Consider the following 22035-nt stretch of genomic DNA (forward strand, 5'->3'; position numbering starts at 1 on the left):
AATTGTGTACATTTCACCAGAAGTAAATGAATGAAATTAAAGTTCAGAATCTTGCTCTGCCCTCTGCTGTGGGTTGAGAGAATCCAATCGTCGATGCTTCTTCTGCTGCGGAATGTGCAGATGTTTAGTCCATCTTGTGCTGCCACATTTTAATGAGATATTTTATCATTCAATTCGGCAAATAGTTAAGCAAAGTATGGTACTGTTAAGGTGTTGTGTAGCTCTATATTTGACTTATCAGTAAATGCAACACATATAAACAATCATAGTCTTACCGGCTCTTTATTATGCACATTTCAAAGAAAATATCTAATCAAAGAATGAAATGTGGTGTAATAGTGATGATTACTTTTCTACATGTTTAATAATTCTTTACTTGAAAGAAAGTGGTACCAGCTGCAATATAAATGCCCATTATTTGAAAGCAAGGAGGAAAAGGTCTCGAGTGGAGCATGTCCTCTTATTACACAGCACCATAGTTACCTGTCACCAGACATGCTCATGTGAAGCTTCATACACAACACAATAGATTCCTGTCTTCTTTAAAGCTGCAGTTTTTTCTTTTTTTAATCTTATTTGGAAAAAAATAAGTGCATCGTGGTAGAAAATGATTCGGTAACAGGTTCTGCCTTTTTGTCATACGATTTCTAACTGGACATCGAATGTATTAGCACCACCTCACCACTTTTTTTGCGCTACTTACTTAATTTAACTTTATTGTATGTATATATAATAACTGTAACTCACAGCTTTTTTATTATTATGTGTCCTATTGTACTGCTTTTGCAAGAAGAACAAATTTCACAACATACTGTACCTCAATGATATTAACCCCAAACACGAGAAAATCTGCAGATGCTGGAAATCCAGAGCAACACACACAAAATGCTGAAGGAACTCAGCAGGTCAGGCAGCTTCTATGGAAAAGAATACAGTCAACATTTCGGGCCGAGACCCTCCATCATGTCTTGGCCCGAAACGTTGACTGTTTACTCTCTTCCAGCGGTTACCAGTCGGGTTTGATTCCCGCCATTGTCTGTAAGTAGTTAATTGATTCTCCCTGTAACCACGTGCTCTGGTTTCCTGACACATTCCAAAGACATGCCGGTTAGAAAGTTGTGGACGTGCTATATTGGTGGAGGAGGGGCAGTGACACTTGTGGGCTGCCCTGCCTCCCAGCACATCCCAGACTGTTCTGGTTGTTGCTGTAGGAATAATGCATGTTTCTATGTACACGTGACAAATAAAGCTTTTAACTTCTGCTTGCTGCTTAGATAGTTTTCAATGGTGATTTTTAAAAATTAAAATCTGCAAGTAATTTTCTGTTTATGTTATTTGATTACAGGAAGATATTGAGTTGGGCACTTTGATTGAGTTTGGCACTTGGAGGATAGGAGGAAGGTGCTGAGATATGGGAAGGATGTTGGAAGTCCATCAGTAGCAGATATCTTTAATGTTAGCAGAGTTACGGGAATGGTGAAAATTGTTATGGCTCAAAGTTCACCCTGATGTTCATCTGTCAGAATATACACTCAGTAGCCACTTTATTGGGTACACCTGTACACCAGCTCATTAATGCAAACATCTAATCAACCAATCATGTGGCAGCAACTCAGTGCATAAAAGCATGCAGACATGGTCTGGAGGTTCAGTTATTGTTCAGACCAAACATCAGAATGGAGAAGAAATGTAATCCAAATGATTGTTGGTGCCAGGCGGGGAGGTTTGAGTGTCTCAGAAATGACTGATCTCCTGGGATTTTGACCCACAACAGACTCTAGAGTTTACAGAGAGTGGTACAGAAAAACCTTCCAGTTCTGTGGGTGGAAACGCCTTGTTAATGAGAGAGGTCAGAGGAGATTGGCTAGACTGGCTCATGCTCTCATGAAGGTGACAGTAACTCCATTAACCACACATTACAACAGTGGTATGCAGAGGAGCATTTCTGAATCCACAGAACTTTGAACCTTGAAGTGGATGGGCTACAGCAGCAGAAGACCATGAGCATGCGCACACTGGATACTTTATTAAGTATATCCATGAGTCCTTCCTGCAAGGCCATATTTTATATCACCTTCTGAGCAGGATTCATTGGATGCCATTATATTTCAGTTGCATGGACTCTGATGCGTATGGAACATCATATTGCCGGAATTGTCTAGTATTTATTCACATTATGCCATCACCCTGTTACTTACGCACAGGAACTTTGGAAAAACATCAAGTGTAATTTAACTGAAATAAGAATAAAGAAGCAAAAGTGTATTCATTGATTCATGGAAAATGCATCTGAAATACCATCATTAACTAGTAATGACTTCCTACTCAGACAACCCTGCAGTTTGAACACACAAAATAAACTAGATTGAGAGACGAAGGAGAAAAAGAAAATTTATCTCCTCCCTGGTTTCTTTAGGGGCCTAGCGAAGTCAAATTGCTCAGAAATGATATAGGACTATGCAATGAAAAGAGATAAAATGCAAGCCTAGGTCAGGGTACCAATTGTGATTAGCTCCATTGTTGGAGATGCTTTGAGCTTCATTGGCCCCAGATAAAACAGCACTAATGAATCTATCTGGGCTTGGCTGAATTCTGTATTGAAGGCACGTTTTCGTGGTATTGTGGTATACCGTAAGTATATAAAAGATTTGTGTACAGTTGCATTCACAAGACTAGCTTTCGCCATTTTCCCACAAATGTCTTCTGATCGTTGTGTAACAGGAGGGAAAACAGAAAATAGTGGTTTCTGAAAACGGATTACAACAAACAGTGAGGAAAATTTAGTTCAAGTTAAAACAACTAGAGCTATCCAAATGTTTTGTAATTGAGATCGAATTAATGCTTTGATGTGACACTTCATCTTTCTAAAGAAAACTTAAACTTGCTACTGAAATGTTAATCTGCTTTCTGTTTCCTTTCAGTCCTAGTGAATACTTTTGAACATTATTAGAAGCAAAGCAGTATGAAGCTTATTTATAGAAACGTTTTGTCTCTAAAACTATCTCTTTGTAATATGTTTCTTTGATCATACCTAACTAAATCGTTAATTAATTTAACTTTCCTTTGTTAAATACTACAGAAAATACATAGTACATTTATGAGACTGTATGTTTATGTTTTCAATAAAGCACCTAGAAACATGATAGTATAATAATAATACTGTGAGTCATTGCTTTTTAGAATTCAAAAATGTACTTAAACAGCTGTATTTAAACAGAATTGGATTTTACATTTATCTGAGCTAGTACTTTTGGAATAAAACTTGAAAACTACACCAGCAAACTCGCTCTGAATGTCTGCTGTTTAGTTATCTCTGACATTTAGCTGAAGAGACATTTTCTGTGAAATCTGTAAGAAAATCCTGTGGGCAGTGCAGAAGCGAACAGAGTCTCATGCAATCACGTCTGACAGGTCACAACTTTTCCCCCCCCGCACCCTTCCCCCAATCCATCAAACATTAATATACCAAATGATCCAATTTCTCATCTATCTCTTTATTCATTTTAAACTTCTTAATATTCCACTAAATATCTCCAAATAAAGCCAGAGAAAAGGATAGGAATACAACTAGGTAAATCAACTTGAATTTGAAATCCGCTGTGGCATATTAAGTGGCACAGCCTCATTGTAGGAAGGGGTGACCCTGCGGCTCCTTGCAGTTTGAAGCTAATTGTTTTCGTCAGGATGGGAACGTCTGGAAGACCATTGCAGTGTCCCACCAGCATAGCTGCAGTAACTGAGCTGGTCTGCAGAGAATGAACTTACTTTGTAGCAACACAGCGTGCTCACACACCACCTATTCTGCTCTCAAAACTGTCATGCATAACAACTTTATTGTGCTAAATTGAACTTGAAAGCATCCAAAGGCGATGAGAAGGAGAGGCTATGAGAAAAGTGTGCTGTCAGTGCTGGCAAAGTCTGACCTGGAAAGAAGATGCTGAGACAGGAGAATAAAAGACCAAGCCCCGTGAACACAATATATTGTTTCATTTTAAAGTATGATTCCCATACAAGAAAATGTGATGTAAATTTATTTAAATGGATTCCGTGGCTCCAAAGTTTGCCAGTCAGTCTTGCTTAACTTTCCCAGCTTCCTGATTCGTTGCTTACAGTGGGAATATAATGACATATAGTCATCATTGTAACAGCTTCTTTGCAGGGGCACAATAATGATTAATAGGCAGCAACAAATTTTCACATGGACTTTGAGTCACAGCGGCACTAAGCATACCAAGCTCTCCCAAATCCCCTTTTCTGTTCCAATCAAAAGTTCTTCCCTTGTACCTTGCAGTTATGAACAAAGCCCTTCGTTATTCCAATCAGCTTCCCTTAATTCAGAGCAGACCTCTTTTTCTGATTAATTCATGTGCTCCTTTTTCCCTTTCACTCCTTTTCACTCTGCGACAATTCTTTATTTTTATATACATTTGTTCCCAGGATTACTAAGTAGTTCCTTAGAAGCCCTTCAAACAGTGGACTGTAAACGGCTATAGAAGAGAAGGCTGTAAATGGAATTTAAAAAAAATACAATTTTTCTCCCTCTTTTGACCAACACCAAGTTGTAAGAAGGGTAGAGGAGCAGCTACCCTGACAGGCATAAATCTGGGCTAGTCCTGAGTATGCAGAGTTACAACAATAGCTCAGCTCTTTTCATTGTATCACAGCTGGTTCCCATGAGAGACTAACCGAGAACAGAGATCAGTTTTCCTGACGAAATGTTTATTCACTTTATAATGGTAGTCACTTCTAAATGTAAAGGATTCACATTAAGTTTGATGCGTATGACATATATTCATAATAGATCCCGCACTACAGTACAAAAAAAAGTAAAAAGTCTGAGCACAGAGAGGAAAGACTTTCAAAGATCCTTCATTTTAACCCTTGTAACAGAAGTGTAACAAAATATCTGTACCTAATGTCTTTGTACATGTAATTTTATACTATTGTCCAACAATAATTCACCAGTACTGAGCATACATCTGCGGCTTACATGTTCTCTTATCAGTTTATCAGGCCGACTACAAATGTTGAGCACAGATGAAGTTTGCATAATTTAAAGATAAAGCTTTTTAATGTGATTACACAGGAAATCCTATACAATATTAAGTAGTCACCCGAGGGACTGATAGACGATGAATGTTTGAAACAGGTGGCTGTTTAATGTGTGTACAATCCTTGTACAGCTGAGCTCGACTTCAGGTGAGCTGATGCAGTGAAGTGTTGCTTTAAGTGGACATCGGAAGTTTCATACCAGTATATTATAAACACTAAAGGTTCTGCAGATATTGGAAAACCATTTCCCATTCTGGCTCCCCTTTTACCCTTTCTCTTCTCCTCACCTGCCCATCACCTCCCCTTAGTGCCTTTCCTCCTTCCCTTTCTCCCATGGTTCACTCTCTTCTCCTATCTGATTCCTTCCTCTCCAGCCCTTTACCTTTTCCACCTATCACCTTCCAGCTTCTTACTTCGTTCACGCTGCCCAGCCACCTGTCCACCTTCCCCCCCCCCCCCACCTTCTTATTCTGGCATCTCTCCCTTCTTTTCCAGTCCTGATGAAGGGTCTCCACCCAAAACATTAACTATTTATTCTCCTCTGTAAGATCTGCTGAGTTCCTCCAGTATTTTGTGTGTGTTGCTCTGGATTCCCAGCATCTTCAGACCTTCTGACATTTTTGAGGGGGGTAAATGTTAATTTCAGCCTCTGCCCCATTTTCTTTTCTGATGCAGTCAGTTGCAGTCCAGAAAGAATCATAACAGTGGTTTATCATAAGCCAGAAAAATATTGAAAACTATTTCTCATTTTTGATGCCTGACCTCCAGCATTTCAGAAACAGAATCAGGTTTAATATCACTGGCATATGTCGTGAAGTCTGTTAACTTTGCAGCAGCAGTACAATGTAATACATGATAAATATTTTAAAAAACTGAATTACAGTAAGTGTATATTAAATAGTTAAATTAAGATAAGTAGTGCTAAAACAGAAATTTAATAAATAGTGAGGTAGTTTTCAAGGGTTCAATGTCCATTCAGAAATTGGATGGCAGAGGGGAAGAAACTGTTCCTGAATCACTGAATGTTTGCCTTCAGGCTCCTGTACCTCCTCCCTGATGGTAGCAATGAGAAGAGGGTAGCGGTGGTCCTTAATGATGGATGCTACCTTTTTGAAGTACCGTACCTTGAAGATGTCTTGGATACCATGGAGGCTAGTGCCCATGATGGAGCTGACTAAATTTACAACTCTTTGCAGCTAACGTTGATCCTGTTCATTACCACGCCCCCTGCCCCCCCACCCCCAATACCAAATGGTGATGCAGCCAGTCAGAATGCTCTCTACGGTACATCTGTAGACGTTTTTGAGTGTTTTAGGTGGCAAACCAAATCTACTCTAACTCCGAATGAAATATAGCCGCTGCCTTACCTTCTTTATATTTTGTTTGTGTTGCTCCAGATTTCCACAGCTGCAAAATCTCTTGTATTTAGTTAGAACACCTCCTGCATTTTCTTTCTTAACTTTCTTTATGGCTAAATTTGTTATCTTCTGAAGCGTTGGAAAAATCGTGATTGGAATTAGCCTATACACACAGGGTCTGACGTAGGCAGCATGCCAACTCTACCCAGTCAGATAATTAACATCATAGCAGTGTGCAGCTAATGCTAGCCATGTTGCAGAGTGTCTGCACTTCTCCACAGGAGGTCCCAAAATTGAGAGAAGCTAAGACCACTTAAAACTGGCTTGCGTTATTTAAAGCCAGCCAACGACTCTTAGAGGTGTTGAGTGGCTGGAGCAGGTGGTGGATTTCTGGAAAAGTGTCCCTGCTGAAAAGCAGATGTCTCAACTATTGTTTTTTTTAAACTGAGATTTGGGGAGGATAATTGCTTTTAGTACACCATTGGCATTCTGCCAGGGACTGAGAAAGAAAGGGAGAGAAATATCAAAAAATGCTGGGTTCCTTGAGCATTTTGTGTGTTACCCCTGATGAAGGGTCTAGCCTGAAATGTTGACACTTTTCATAATGCTGCCTGACCTGCATCAGTTCCTCCATCATTTTGTGTGTGTTGAAAGGTCTCGGCCCCAATCATTGACTGTTTATTCCCCTCCATAGAAGCTGCCTGACCTGTTGAGTTCTTCCAGCATTTTATATGTGATGCTCTTGAAAAGAATATACCTGAAAAACTGTGTACCACTTTGGTCTGTCTACCCAGGGGTGGATACACCATACATGCAATAGCAGGAATGCAATAAAGATTAACCAGATTGACTCCTAGAATGTCTTATGAGGGCTGACTAAGCAAATTGGGCCAATATTCTAGGCTAATAGAAATCTGAGAAATTACTCTGGCATTTCAGCAACTGCAGTATCTCTTGTGTTTATATTCTTAACATGATTCTGTATAACTACAGTAAGACATCTTTCCCTTTGTACTCTGATCCTCTTGTCGGAAAAGACATGAGCCCATTTGCCTTCCTAAATGATAGAGATATACAAAACTGAGGGGCATAGATAGGGTAAATGCAGCAGGCTTTTTCCTGTGAGGTTTGGTGGCACTACTACTAGAAATAATGGGTTAAGGGTGAAACGTGAGAAGTTTAAGAGGAACATGTGGGGAAACCTCTTCACTCAGAGGGGGGTGAGAGTGTGAAAGGAGCTGCCAGCACAAGTGGTGGATGTGAGCTCAATTTCAACGTTTAAGAGAAATACCGATCGGGATATGGAGGGCTGCAGTCATGGTACAGGTTGATGGGACTAGGCAGTTTTAAAAGGTTCAACGTGGACTAGATGGACCAAAAGGCCTGTTTTTGTGCTGTACTTTTCTATGACTCTGTGACTCTAAATGCTTGCTACATCAGTCCACTGGTATTTTGTGATTCAGGTGAAACAACTGAACACCTCTCTATTTTGGATGGTGCGGTAGCGTATCAGTTAGCATAATGCATTACAGTGCCAGTGACCTGACTGTAAAGGGTTTGTGCTTTCTCCCCCTAACCGCATAGGTTTCCTCCGGGTGCTCCAGTTTCCTCCCACACTCCAAAGACGTACATGTAAGGGTTAGTAAGTTGTGGGTAGGCTATGTTGGCGACAGAAGGATGGTGACTTTCGCGGGTTGCCCCGGCACGTCCTTGGACTGTGTTGTGTGTTGATGCAAATGACCCATTTCACTGCATGTTTCATTGTTTCAATGTACGTGTGACAAATAAAGCTAATCTCCCTTTTTTACTTTGAGAAGAATGTGAAAGCTTTGGCGAGGATGCAGAGGAGATTTACCAAGATAGTGTTTGGATTAGAAAGCATGTTTTATGAAGATAGGTAAAGCCATCTCGGGCTTTTCTCTTTGGAGCAAAGGAAGATGAGAGTTGACTTGATAAAGGTGTACAAGATAATAACAGGCATAGAATGGTACAGAGCATTTTCCTCTCTTGACGGAATGGCTAATACAAGGGGCATAACTTTAAGGTGGTGTGAAGAATGCATGGGAGTGGGGCAATGTCAGAGAGTGGTAGGTGCCTGCTATATGGGTGGTGGTGGAGGCAGATATATTTAAAAGACACAGGATGAAATAAAAATGGAGGGCTATGTGGGAGGGAAAGGGTTAGATTGATCTTGGTGTTGATTAAAATATTGATATAACATCGGGGGCTGAAAGGCTTGCCCTGTTTATGTTCTATAGTTATAGGGAATGTCGACTCAGACCATGAGGGGCCTGCGTGGGGCATTTTCATGCCTTACAAGGCGCAGGTTGGAAGTCTGTGTGGGGCGCCACTCCTCGCACAGACTAGAGCAATGTGTGATTAAGTGCCTTGCTCAAGGGCACAACCACGCTGCCACAGCTGAGGCTCGAACTAGCGACCTTGAGATCACTAGACGAATGCCTTAACCACTTGGCCACGTGCCCAACGCCATAATTATAACAAGCGTTTAACTTTCAAAAAAAAAAGAAAATCCACTCTTCACATCAAAACTCCATGACTAACTAGCCGACAGACCTTGCCCAAAAAGCTGTTATGATTTTGGAGAGAGGGGTAAATGTTAGTTTCTCCCCCTGCCCTATTTTTGTTACTGGTGCAGTCAATTGAATGCTTAGTCCAGAAAGATTCACTACCACAGTATCTCACAGCCTGCTATGGAAATACCAATTTCTTTGAATGGAAAATCCTGTAAGAGGTAGTGCATTCAGCCCAGTATTTCAGTAAGTCCCTCCCAACCATTGAGCACATTTACATGAAACACTGCTGTTAAAAAGTAACATCCATCATCAGAGATCCTCACCACCCAGGTCAGGCTCCTTTCTCGCTGCTGCCCTCAGGTAGAAGGCGCAAGAGCCTCAGGACTCGCACCACCAGGTTCAAAAGCAGTTACTAACCTACAACCATCAGGCTGTTGAACAAAAGGGGACAACTACAGCACAAACAACAGGAATTCTGCAGATGCTGGAAATTCAAGCAACACACATCAAAGTTGCTGGTGAACGCAGCAGGCCAGGCAGCATCTCTAGGAAGAGGTACAGTCGACGTTTCAGGCCGAGACCTATCGTCAGGACGAAGGGTCTCGGCCTGAAACGTTGACTGTACCTCTTCCTAGAGATGCTGCCTGGCCTGCTGCGTTCACCAGCAACTTTGATGTGTGTTGCAACTACAACACTCTCACTTGCCCATCCATTGAGATATTCTCACAGTCAATGAACTCACTTTAAGGAATCTTCTTCTTGTTATTTCATGTTCTCGTTATTTATTGCTATTTATTTATATTTGTATTTACATAATTTGCTGTCTTCTGTACTCTGGTTGACCTTTCATTGATCCTGTTACAGTTACTATTCTATAGATTTGCTGAGTATGCCTGCAGGAAAATGATCCTCAAGGTTGTATATGTGTAATTTGATAATAAACTTTACTTCGAACTTTGAACTTTGAAAAATGTTGAAGCCTATCTCTGACGTCAACAACATATTTGTGTCCCTACATGCACACTCAGTTACACGTGCACATACACAACAAAAATAAATTGAAATATGCCCAATCTGAAACACATATATTAATAACCACACACAGACAGATACAAATATATGTGCAGGCAAAGATGTAAGTCTCTATTCACAAGCAGAGCGTGACATTTTAGAGTTACACACACAAAAAGCTGGAGGAATTCAGCAGGTCGGTCTGCATCGATGGAAAGGAATGAACAGTTGACATTGAAGGCTACCACCCTTTATCAGCTCTTTATGAAATTCTAACAGGAATTCTCAAAACCAGGATGCACTGGAAGGATGTCGAGGCTTTGGAGAGGGTGCAGAGGAGGTTTGCCAGGATGCTGCCTGGATTAGAGAGCATGTGCTATAATGAGAGGTTCTACTAACTTGGGTTGTTTTCTTTGGAGTGTTGGAGGGGATTAGTTTAGCTGCCATTTTTAGATTATGAGAACACTCAGTCCTCTTTTACTGTATTGTCATTTAGAAAAGCACACATTCATTAAGAAATGATACAATGTTTCTCTGGCGTGATATCACAGAGAACAAGACAGACCAAAGACTAACACTGACAAAACCACATAATAATAACATATAGTTACAGGAGTGCAAAGCAATACCATAATTTGATGAAGATCAGTCCATAGGCACAGTAAAAAAAAAGTCTCAAAGTCCCGAGTCGATTGACTCCCAAGTCCCCGATAGTGGCAGCAAAAGGGAGAAACTCCCTGCCATAAACCTCCAGGCACCGTCAACTTGCCGATACCTTGGAAGCAGCCGACCACAGCCGACACTGAGTCCATCCGTCCGAAAACTCCGAGCTTCCAAGCAGCCTCTCCGACACAGCCTCCTGAGCGCCATCATCTGCCGAGCGCCTTTGACCTCTCCCCAGCCGCTGAAACACACAAAGCCGAGGATTTCGAGGCCTTCAGCTCCAGATATTCCGGTTACCACACAGTAGCAGTGGCAGTGAAGCAGACATTTGATTACTAATTTAATTGGTTCAGCACAATATTGTGGGCTGAAGGGCTGAGCTATGTTCTATGCTAAAGGCACTGAGGGAAATAGTAGGATCCTTTCTCCCATTTTAGCTGAAGTAAACTAGTCATGATCAAATAAATCAATAGTAGAGACCAGAATCAGGTTTAATATTACTGGTTTATGTCATGAAACAGTACAGTACTGGATGACCACTTTAACAACAGTCATCAGGACTGCTGGTTAGGACACACTGCAAAGGATGCACGTGAGGTCCAAATGGTGACCAGCACTGTCTGTTAATACAAATGATGAAACTCTGTAGCTGTTGTAGTTCTGAGTTAACATACAGTAAATTGAGAAATTCCGTTGCAATAGCTGCAGAAATATTAGACTGAATAATGGTGGAAAGTGTTTGATTAGTATTTAGGATGTGGTAAAATCATAAATGTGTCTTTTATTTTATCATGAATTACTAAAAGCAACTTTGATATACACTGAGTGGCCACTTTATTTGGTACACTTACTCATTAATACAAATTTCTAATCAGCCAATCATGTGGCAGCAACTCAATGCATAAAAACACTGGTATGCAAAAGGATTAGTAAATATGCAGATGATACTAAGATAGGTGGAGTTGTAAATAATGAAGTAGGTTTTCAAAGCTTGCAGAGAGATTTAGGCCAGTTAGAAGAGTGGGCTGAAAGATGGCAGATGGAGTTTAATGCTGATAAGTGTGAGGTGCTACATTTTGGTAGGACTAATCAAAATAGGACATACATGGTAAATGGTAGGGCATTGAAGAAAGCAGTAGAACAGAGGGATCTAGGAATAGTGGTGCATAGTTCCCTGAAGGTGGAATCTCATGTGGATAGGGTTGTGAAGAAAGCTTTTGGTATGCTGGCCTTTATTAATCAGAGCACTGAGTATAGGAGTTGGGAGGTAATGTTGAAATTGTACAAGGCATTGGTAAGGCCAAATTTGGAGTATTGTGTACAGTTCTGGTCACCGAATTATAGGAAAGAAGTCAACAAAATTGAGAGAGTACAGAGGAGGTTTACTAGAATGTTACCTGGGTTTCATCTCCTAAATTACAGAGAAAGGTTGAACAAGTTGGGTCTTTATTCTTTGGAGCGTAGAAGGTTGAGGGGGGACTTGATAGAGGTATTTAAAATTATGAGGGGGATAGATAGAGTTGATGTGGATAGGCTTTTTCCATTCAGAGTGGGGGAGATTCAAACAAGAGGACATGATTTGAGAGTTAAAGGGCAAAAGTTTAGGGGTAACATAAGGGGGAACTTCTTTACTCAGAGAGTGGTAGCTGTGTGGAACGAGCTTCCAGCAGAAGTGGTTGAGGCAGGTTCGATGTTGTCGTTTAAAGTTAAATTGGATAGATACATGGACAGGAAAGGAATAGAGGGTTATGGGCTGAGAGCAGGTCAGTGGGACTAGGATAGGGTAAGAGTCCGGCATGGACTAGAAGGGCCGAGATGGCCTGTTTCCGTGCTGTAATTGTTATATAGTTTTATGGTTAAAAGCATGCAGATGTGGTCAAGAAATTCAGCTGTTGTTCAGGCCAAACATCAGATTGGGGAGGAAATGTGATCTAAGTGACTTTGACTGTGGAATGATTGTTGGTGCTAGGCAGGGTGGTTTGAGTACCTCTGAAACTCCTAGAACTTTCACACACAGCAGTCCCAAAAGTTTACAGAGAAACAAAAAACATTCAGTGAGTTGAGTGGCAGTTCTGTGGGTGAAAATGCCTTGTTAATGAGAGATGTCAGAGGAGAATGGCCGGACTGGTTCAAGCTGACAGGAAGGTGGCAGTGACTCAAATAACCATGTGTTACAACAGTGGTGTGCAGAAAAGCATTTCTGAATGCACAATATGTTGAACCTTGAATTGGATGGGCTACAGCAGGAAAAGAATACATGGGGTTCCTCTCCTGTACCTAATAAAGTGGCCACTAAGTGTACTTCTCCATAAGGTAGTTATTATTTTACAATTTATTACACATGAAATGTCAATTATGTATACAATGAATTACATAAATGTATGATTAGTCAATAATATATGTAGCACAGTTAGTGGCTGGTTGAAAGATATATACAACTAAGTTTTACATATTTCTTAATTTTAAAAGTTCCATTTAGAATAAAGTTAACAATGTTTTAGTATAAGAAAAATATTTAAATAAAATTAAGTTATCATTTTGGTCATGAGATGAACTGCATTCTCATTTGCTATTGCTCTTCTGATATTGAGGCTGGTAGGATTTTTATCTTTGTATGGCACAGCGAGTCACAACACGCTGAATTCTGTTGCTTATAATATGAAGTGTAATTTTGTCATCAGAAAGCAATGTGTAACACTGAGCGTAACATCATCTGTATCTGCACAGACTACACAGGACTTAGTCAAACTAAGTAGCAAGGACAGGAGTGTAGCTATAAGATATTTTCATGCCTCTGCTTAAAAAATTCGTCAATTTTCTGTTAAGGGAACAAGGCATTGGAGGCTGTTGTTTGTTTGCAGAGAATTACGTTATAAAGAGCTTTTTGCGGGGAGAAATATTCTGAATAGTAGAGCATTACACACAAAACGCTGGAGGAACTCAGCAGGTCAGGCCGCATCTATGGAAATGAATAAGCAGTCAACATTTCAAGCCTAGACCTTTCATTAGGACTGGAAAGGAAGGGAAAAGATGCCATAATAAAATGGTGATGGGGAAGAGGAGGACAAGCTAGAAAGTGATAGGTGAATCCAGGTGGGTGGGGGAGAGGAATGATGTGAGAAGCTGGGAGGTGATAGGTAGAAAAGGCAAAGGACTGAAGAAGAAGGAATCTGATAGAGGAGAATTGACCATGGGAGAAAGGAAGGGAGGAGGGGCCCCTCAGGGAGATGATAGGCAGGTGAAGAGAAGAGGTAAGAGGTGAACATGGGGAATAAAAGAAGGGAAAAAAGGAGAGAGAAAAAATTCTAAAAGCTGGAGAGGTCGCTGTTCATGCCGTCAGTTTGGAGGCTACCCAGACAGAATGGTAGGATTTCTTCATCATAAGACCATAAAACCATGAGATATGGGAGCAGAAATATGCCATTTGGCCCACCAAGTCTGCTCTGCCATTTCATCATGTCTGATCCAATTTTCCTCTCAGCCCCATTCTCCTGCCTTCTCCCTGTATCCCTTCATGCCCTGACCAATCAAGAATTTTCCTGGGTTTTAAAGGTTCGTTCTGGCACCAAAGCAGACTTTCTGGTCCATGTTGCTGCAGTGTTAAATTACCCTATTTATTATTGTTTCACGTGCCTCATTGCTAAATGTCAGCACTTCATGGAAAATTTATACAAACTACAGCCTTAAATAATTCGCTTTTCCAACTGAGAATGTGATTTGCAGAATGTGTGAAACCTCTATTAAGTTCAAAGTAAATTTCACAGTAAATGTATTATATAAGTACATCTATGTCACCATATAGAACCCTGAGATTCATTTTCTTGTGGGCATACTCATTAAATACAAGAAACACAATAGAATCAATGAAAGACTGCAGCCAACAGGATGGACAAACAATCAATCTGCAAAAGATAACAAACTGTGTAATTACAAAAAGAAAGAGAAAAAAAGAAGATAATAATAATAATAATAAATAAGCAATAAATATGGAGAACATGAGAAGAAGATTCCTTAAAAATGTTTACATAGGTTGTGAGAACAATTCAGTGATGGGATGAGTGAAGTTGAGTGAAATTATCCCCTCTGGTTCACAGGCCTGATGGTTGAGGGATAATAACTGTTCCTGAACCGTGTGGGCGCCCTTGATGATTGATGCTGCTTTCCTGTGACAACGCTCCATGTAGATGTGCTCAATGGTGGGAAGGGCTTTATCCATGATGGATTGGGCTGCATCCAATACTTTTTGTAGGATGTTCCATTCAAGGACATTGGTGTTTCCATATCAGGCCATGATGCAACTAGTCAAAGTACTATCCACCACACCGACAGAAGTTTGTCAAGGCTTTGGTTGTCATGCTGAATCTTCGCAATCTTCGAAGGAAGTAGAGAACTGCCGTGCTTTCTTTACAATTGCACGGCAGGGCCCAGGACAGATCCTCGGAAGTGATAACACTGAGGAATTTTAATTTGCTGACCCTCTCCACCTCTGGTCCACTAATGAAGACTGGCTCATGGACCTTTGATTCCTGCTTCTGGAGCCAATATGCAGCTCCTTGGTCTTACTGAATTTAAGTGAGAGGTTGTTGTTGAAGCACCACTCAGCCAGATTTTCAATCTCCCTCCTGTATGCTGATTCATCACCAACTTTGATTTGGCCTGTGACTCTAGTGTCATCAGCAAACTTAAATATGGCATTGGAGCTGTGCTTAGCTCCAATGTCATTCGTGAGTAGAGCAGGGGGCTAAGCGCATAGCCTTTTGGTTCACCTGTGCTGATGGTGATTGTGGGGGAGATGCTGTTACCAATCTGAAAAGACTGGGGACTGCACGTGAGGAAATTGAGGATCCAATTGCTCAAGGAGGTATTGAGGCTAAGGATTAGAAGCTTATTGATTAGTTTTGAGGGAATGATGGTATTGAATGCCGAGCTGCAGTCAATAAAGAGCATCCTGATGTATGCACCTTGCTGTCCAGATGTTCCAGGGTTGAGTGAAAAGCCAGTGAAATGGCATCTGCTGCTGATCGGTTGTGACGGTAGGCAAATTGGAATGGATCCAAGTCACTTCTCAGGCAGGTGTTGAAATGTTTCATCACCAACCCCTCAAAGTACAGTACTTCATTACTACGGATGTAAGTGCTGCTGGACGACAGTCACTGAGGCAGGTCATCACATTCTTCTTAGGCACCGGTATAACTGACGCCTGAGGGGGGTCCCTCAGACTGATGAAGTGAGAGGTTAAAGGTATCAGTGAGCATTCCACTCAGTTGGTTAGCACAGGTCTTTAGTTCTCAGTACTCAGTCTGGGCTGGATGCTTTCTGTGGGTTCACCCTACTTCCAGAATGATGCTCTCACATCACCTCAGCCTGAAATTACAGGATCGTCGAGAGCTGTCAGAGCTCATGAAGGTTGCTCCTTGTTCATTTATTTATTTAAGGACATAAGAACATAAGAAATAGAAGCAGGAGTAGGCCATCCAGCCTATCGAGCCTGCCCTGCCGTTCAATAAGTTCATGGCTGATCTGTAAGTAAACTCAACTCCATCTACCTGCCTTTTCCCCATGACCCTTAATTCCCTTACCATGTAAAAACCTATCTAACTGTTTCTTAAATATATTTAGTGAAGAAGGCTCAACTGCTTCCCTGGGCAGAGAATTCCACAGGTTCACCACTCTCTGGGAAAAACACTTCCTCCTCATTTCCGTCCTAAATCTTCTCCCCTGAATCTTGAGGCAATGTCTCCTAGTTCTAGTCTTACCTACCAATGGAAACAACTTTCCTACTTCTATTTGTTGGCGCGTGGCCAAGTGGTTAAGGCATCGGTCTAGTGATCTGAAGGTTGCTAGTTAAAACCTCAGCTGAGGCAGCGTGTTATGTCCTTGAGCAAGGCACTTAACCACACATTGCTCTGCGATGACACCGGTGTCAAGCTGTATCAGCCCGAGTGCCCTTCCCTTGGACAACATCGGTGGCGTGGAGAGGGGAGACTTGCAGCATGGGCACCTGCTGGTTTTCCATACAACCTTGCCCAGGCCTGCGCCCTGGAGACCTTCCAAGGCGCAAATCCGTGGTCTCACAAGACTAACGGATGCCTACTATTTATTGAGATACAGAGCAGAATAGGCCATCTAGCCCTTTGAGCTATGCTGTGCAGCAAACCCCCGATCTAATCCTCACCACAGGGCAATTTACAATGACCGATTAACTTACCAACCAACACGTCTTTGGACTGTGGGAGGAAACCAGAGCACCCAGAGAAAACCCATGTGGTCACGGGGAGAATGTCTGAGTTCCTTACAGGCAGTACAACCCAGGTGGTAGGAATTAAACCTGGGTTGCTAGTACTGTAAAGCGTTGTACTAACCCCTATACTCCTGAGCTGCCCTGTTTTGATGGATGTTATTATATAATTGGTTTTGGCTTTATTAATTTATCAATTAATGCCTTACCATGATTGCTGGCATTGATTTTAAGAAATCAAATCAAGCATATATTAACTAATTATAAATCTATTTTTTTCATCCTTACTCATTTGTGAATTAGATTTCTCATCCCCGAGTTAGTAAACACTTGCCAATAATGTTCAGAGGATCTGCAAGATTAATCTGAGTTAAATCAGAATGATAATCAATATCAAAGTCGGATACCAAAGCCATGCGTGAAAGTTATCAGTTTTGTTTCAAACAACAGCATAAATTGATTAGAAAGAAGGTTACCTACATTTCAGTTTTGGGATGAGGTTCTGGTGGCCAAGTTTGCAGATAATACAAAAATAGATGGAGGTGCAGGTAATGTTGAGGAAGAAGCGAGTCTGCAGGAAGGACTTTGACTGAATAGGAGAATGGGCAAAGAAGTGGCAGATAAGTGCAGTGTTGGAAATTGTATGGTCTCACATTTTGGTAGAAGGAAAAAAGGAATAGACTATTTTCCAAATGGGGAGCAAATTCAGAAATCAGAGGTGCGAAAGGACTTAGGAGTCCCTGTGCAGGCTTCCCCAAAGGTTACCTTGCAAGTTGAGTCAATGGTAAAGAAAGCAAATGGAATATTTGCATTCAACACACATAAAAGTTGCTGGTGAATGCAGCAGGCCAGGCAGCATCTGTAGGGAGAGGTATAGTCGACGTTTCGGGCCGAGACCCTTCGTCAGGACTAACTGAAAGAAGAGCTAGTAAGAGATTTGAAAGTGGGGGGGGGATTTGCATTCATTTTTAGAGGACTAGAATATAAAGCAATGATGTAATGCTAAGGTTTTAAGTTTATTTAAAGCAGAGGTGAATAGGTTCTTGATTAATAAGGGTATCTAAGTTTATGTGGAGAAGGCGGGAGAATTGGATTGAAAGGAATAATAAATCAGCCATGATGGAATGGCAGAGCAAACTTAATGGGCTGCATGGTCTAATTCTGCTCCTAAGTCTAATTCAGGAGATACAGTTTTATGCTGTACAAAGATATACCAGTTTTCTGAACTATCCTGTAAGGTTCAAAGTCATTGCAGTTCCAGTATAGGACAATGATAGCATTTTATTGTTTGTTGCAACACAGCATCAATATAATTTTAGCAATAAACTTAATAATGTTGGATGAATTATGGCCAACACATTTTAAAAATGTAACTGTTGTGTATTTGATATTTCAGTAATATTTGAATGATATTTTAAATATACTGTTTGATTAAGCTTTCTTTATTGTTTACATAATTCATTACGAGTTTGATGTAAAAGTACGTGAATGCCACACGTTATCACACCGCTATGTAATAAGCATCTGGCTGCAAAGTGTAAAAATAGAACCAAGAGTAGGTACATATTCCCAGATCCATGTTTTTCTCTCAACTGGTTTTATGTTTTGGAGTTCAAAATGTAACAGTAATATATACGGTTTATTTCTTTCCCCAGCTGCTGTATCGCTATTGTTTTACCCTTCAGTAAAATCAGATAGTTCGACAAAAAGTTTAACTCTTTGCTAATTGGTTCAGGTTTATCCACCAAAGTTTGGAGGACCAGCATTACATTTTTAATAGGACTTAAAAATCTTAGAGAATTATTCTTCTTTATAGCATAGTCTGAAGTTTTCAATGGTTGGTATTGGTTTAGATACTGCTTATTTTCTCATTATCATGTAAATATTTAGCTGTATCTAGCATTATGATATGTTAAGTTTTGGTAGTCAAAACAAGAACAAAGAAAGAAGAGAAATCATAAAACAACAAATAGAATAATAACATTGGCAATTAAACTAATAATGAAATGACAAATAATTTCAAATAGTTACATAATATGAGAAGTAGAATGTCCAGTCCTTCAAGGTAAGGCATGGCAGTCACACTTATATTTGCTTAACAAGGATTTTTGCTGTGAAATTGAAAAGCAATGTAATGTATTATTGAGTTCTAGTTTACATAAACTTTCTAATAGTAATCACAAATTGCATTTTTTAGCATATAACTTGCGAGCCATATGCAGAAAATGCTGGAGGAACTCAGGAGATAAGTCAAATGCTGATGAAAGGTCTCGGCCTGAAATGTCGACTCTATTCCTCTCCATAGATGCTGCCTGACCTGCTGAGTTCCTCCAGCAGTTTATGCATATCACTCTTGATTTCTAGGATCTACAGAATCTCTTGTGATTAGGAGTGTGCAGATTGAGTGCAATCATATCTACGATCAGATTTGATATCATGTGTCACGAGGTCACAGGAATCTTAATATTCAACATTTAAAACACTGCACATGCCAAGCAAATTGATTTATTTAAAAGCCTTCCTGATCATTTAAAGTTTGTAAATGAATGAGTTGAAGAAAGATCGAAAGCTTGTTTTTGAATGAAATAAAACCCAACTATATTGCCCCAAAAATTCAGGTTCAAGTTTACGTTTATTGTCATCTGACTGCACACACATATACAACCCAATAAAACAATTATATTGCCTGAAAGTTCAGGTTCAAGTTTACGTTTATTGTCATCTGACTGCACGTATAGACAACCTGATAAAACAATGTTCTTCTGAACCACGGTGCACCCACAAAACATATATCGCACACAAAATATTACCGCATATAAGTTAATAAAACTAGTCCACAATGATGAGTGTGCAGCACAGGTAAAGTAGACAGAAAACACTCAACAGTATAGTAAACAGTAAACAGCTTGCAGCTTGCTTTCACAGCAACGAGACCTCGATGGCAGCAGCATATTCATTTGTCTCACAGTCTGAGGGAAGAGGATGTCACCCAGTCTGGCATTCCTAGTCCTGATACTTCTGTACATCTTTCCTGATGGGAGTGGATCAAAGAGGTTATGGAAAAAAGCGACGATATGGACTTTTAACATCATAAACCAGAAGGTTGTTGTTACGTCTCCCACTCACTGTGAAAATGGGGGATATCTCCCTCTTCCTTGCCAGGGAGAGAGGGAACCTGTGGGTTGTTGAATTTTGGATGAAATGCGAAGCCTTTGGGGTAACTTTGGTTAGTGTCTTTCCTATCGCTTAGCTCACGCTTGGGCTCAGTAGTGGGTGCGCTTTTTTAGCTGGTGGGGGGAGGAGGGATCGTTGCTCGCCACCGCTTACGTGCGGGAGAGGGTTGCTGGGAGGGGTTCTTTGGGGTTCTCATGTTTAACTGTCGTTCATTCTTTTGGGCACTTCTCTGTTTTTTGTGAATGTTTGCGAAGAAAAAGCATTTCAGAATGTATATTGTATACATTTCTCTGATATTAAGTTTGACCTTTGAACCTTTGACCTTTGGATTGGGTGGTAGGGATCCTCAGCAATGTTTCAGGCCATTTGTATACAACTCTCTCAGTAAATGTCACAAATATGGCAGAAGAAAACCCCAATGATCCTTGCTGTAGTTTTTACTATCCACTGTAGGGTCTTGCGATCTGATGCCTTGCAGCTGATGAAAGTAATGCTAAAGAAGTCAAGTGATCTTTATTTGTTTGAAAAATGAAGCTGCGGTGGTCCTGCAGTTCTAGGGTAGTAGAATGTAGAATAAAGACTAAACTGTCCGAAGAGAGAGAAGGTGGATGGGAAGGGACACTGAGGCCAGAGAGATCTGTTCTGCTAAAGATCTTTATTACTACCTTACAACTATCAGTCTCCTGAACCAGCACAGATAACTTAACTCACCACAACCCTGAACTGATTCCACAACCTACAGACTCTCTTTCAAGGACTCACCAACTCATGTTCTCTATTTTATTTATTTACTTGGAAGCATAGAACATAGAAAACCTACAGTGCAATATAGGTCCTTTGACCCTCAAAGCTGTGCCAAACTTGTCCCTGCCTTAGAAATTACTAGGTTTACCCATAGCCCTCTATTATTGTAAGCTCCATGTACCTATCCAAAAGACTCTTAAAAGACCCTACCGTTTCCACCTCCACCACCGGTACTGGCCGCTCATTCCACGCACTCACCACTCTTTGAGTAAAAAACTTACCCCTGACATCTCCTCTGTACCTACTCCCCATCACCTTGAACCTGTGTCCTCTTGTGGCAACCATTTCAGCCCTGGGAAAAAAGCCTCTGACTATCCACATGATCAATGCCTTATTTGTGTTTCTTTTTGTATTTGCTCAGTTCATCTTCTTTAGCACATTGGTTGTTTGTCAGTCTTTGTGTGTAGTTTTTCAATGATTCTATTGTATTTCTCTGTTCCACTGTGAATGCTTGCAAGAAAATGAATCTCAAGGTAATATATGATGACATACATGTACTTTGACAATAAATTTACTTGGAACCTTGAACTCTGAATTTTAAGATCAGATCAATCTGGTGCCCTTGACAAGCTGTGTAAGGAAGGCTGTGTTTCTCCATGGAAGTGATACGTCTGAACTGTTCGACCTGTTGCATTTAAATGTTAGGTCTTAAGTGGCTTTTAAGATTTTGCCTTCATAACTTTTCAGCATAATATTGCCCCTTTTCAAAACATCATACTGTAAGTGATGCTGGGTACATGGAATGCCCTACCAGGGGTGCTGGTAGAGACAGGTAATATTAAGGGCGTTTAAAAGACTCTTGGGCACATGGTTGATTGAAAAATGGAATGCTATGTAGGAGGGAAGGGTTGGATTTATCTTAGAGTAGGTTAAAAGGTTGGCAAAACAGTGCTATAATATTCTGCGTTCCATGTTTGAAAAAGCACCAAGGATTCTGCAGAGTGGTCAAAGGTTGATTAGCATGGCAATGCATGCCATTCCCTTTGCATGTAAGCTGTGTGAGCAAATAAGGCATTGCTAAGTTAGAACAATTCATTATTTCGCAGTGTATCTACCAGCTTTTCCCACCATATCCCTGCCAGAACAACATGTGGTTGCTGGGGATGAGGGCTCTCCTGTCAGCCTGGTATCTGACTCCTTGTTGGATCTAACTGTTTAATTCTTAGATTAGACTGTTTAATTGTGATTTAATTTTCAGTTT

At 40.6% G+C, this 22035-nt stretch overlaps 1 long non-coding RNA gene across 7 annotated transcripts in view; it reads left to right on the forward strand.

Annotated features, from left to right (window-relative positions):
• LOC134357214 (uncharacterized) overlaps positions 1-22035 on the forward strand; it is a 267924-nt gene that overhangs the window by 125467 nt on the left and 120422 nt on the right. The window contains exon 5 of one of the 7 annotated variants that reach the window (XR_010020570.1): positions 1346-9433. The exons of the other annotated variants lie outside the window; for them this stretch is intronic. This is a non-coding gene — a long non-coding RNA (uncharacterized LOC134357214). Of the gene's footprint in view, positions 1-1345; positions 9434-22035 lie in introns of those variants that run through there. 7 annotated transcript variants of the gene reach the window in all.

The sequence above is a fragment of the Mobula hypostoma genome, chromosome 16 (assembly GCF_963921235.1).
Source record: "Mobula hypostoma chromosome 16, sMobHyp1.1, whole genome shotgun sequence".
Taxonomy (NCBI): domain Eukaryota; kingdom Metazoa; phylum Chordata; class Chondrichthyes; order Myliobatiformes; family Myliobatidae; genus Mobula; species Mobula hypostoma.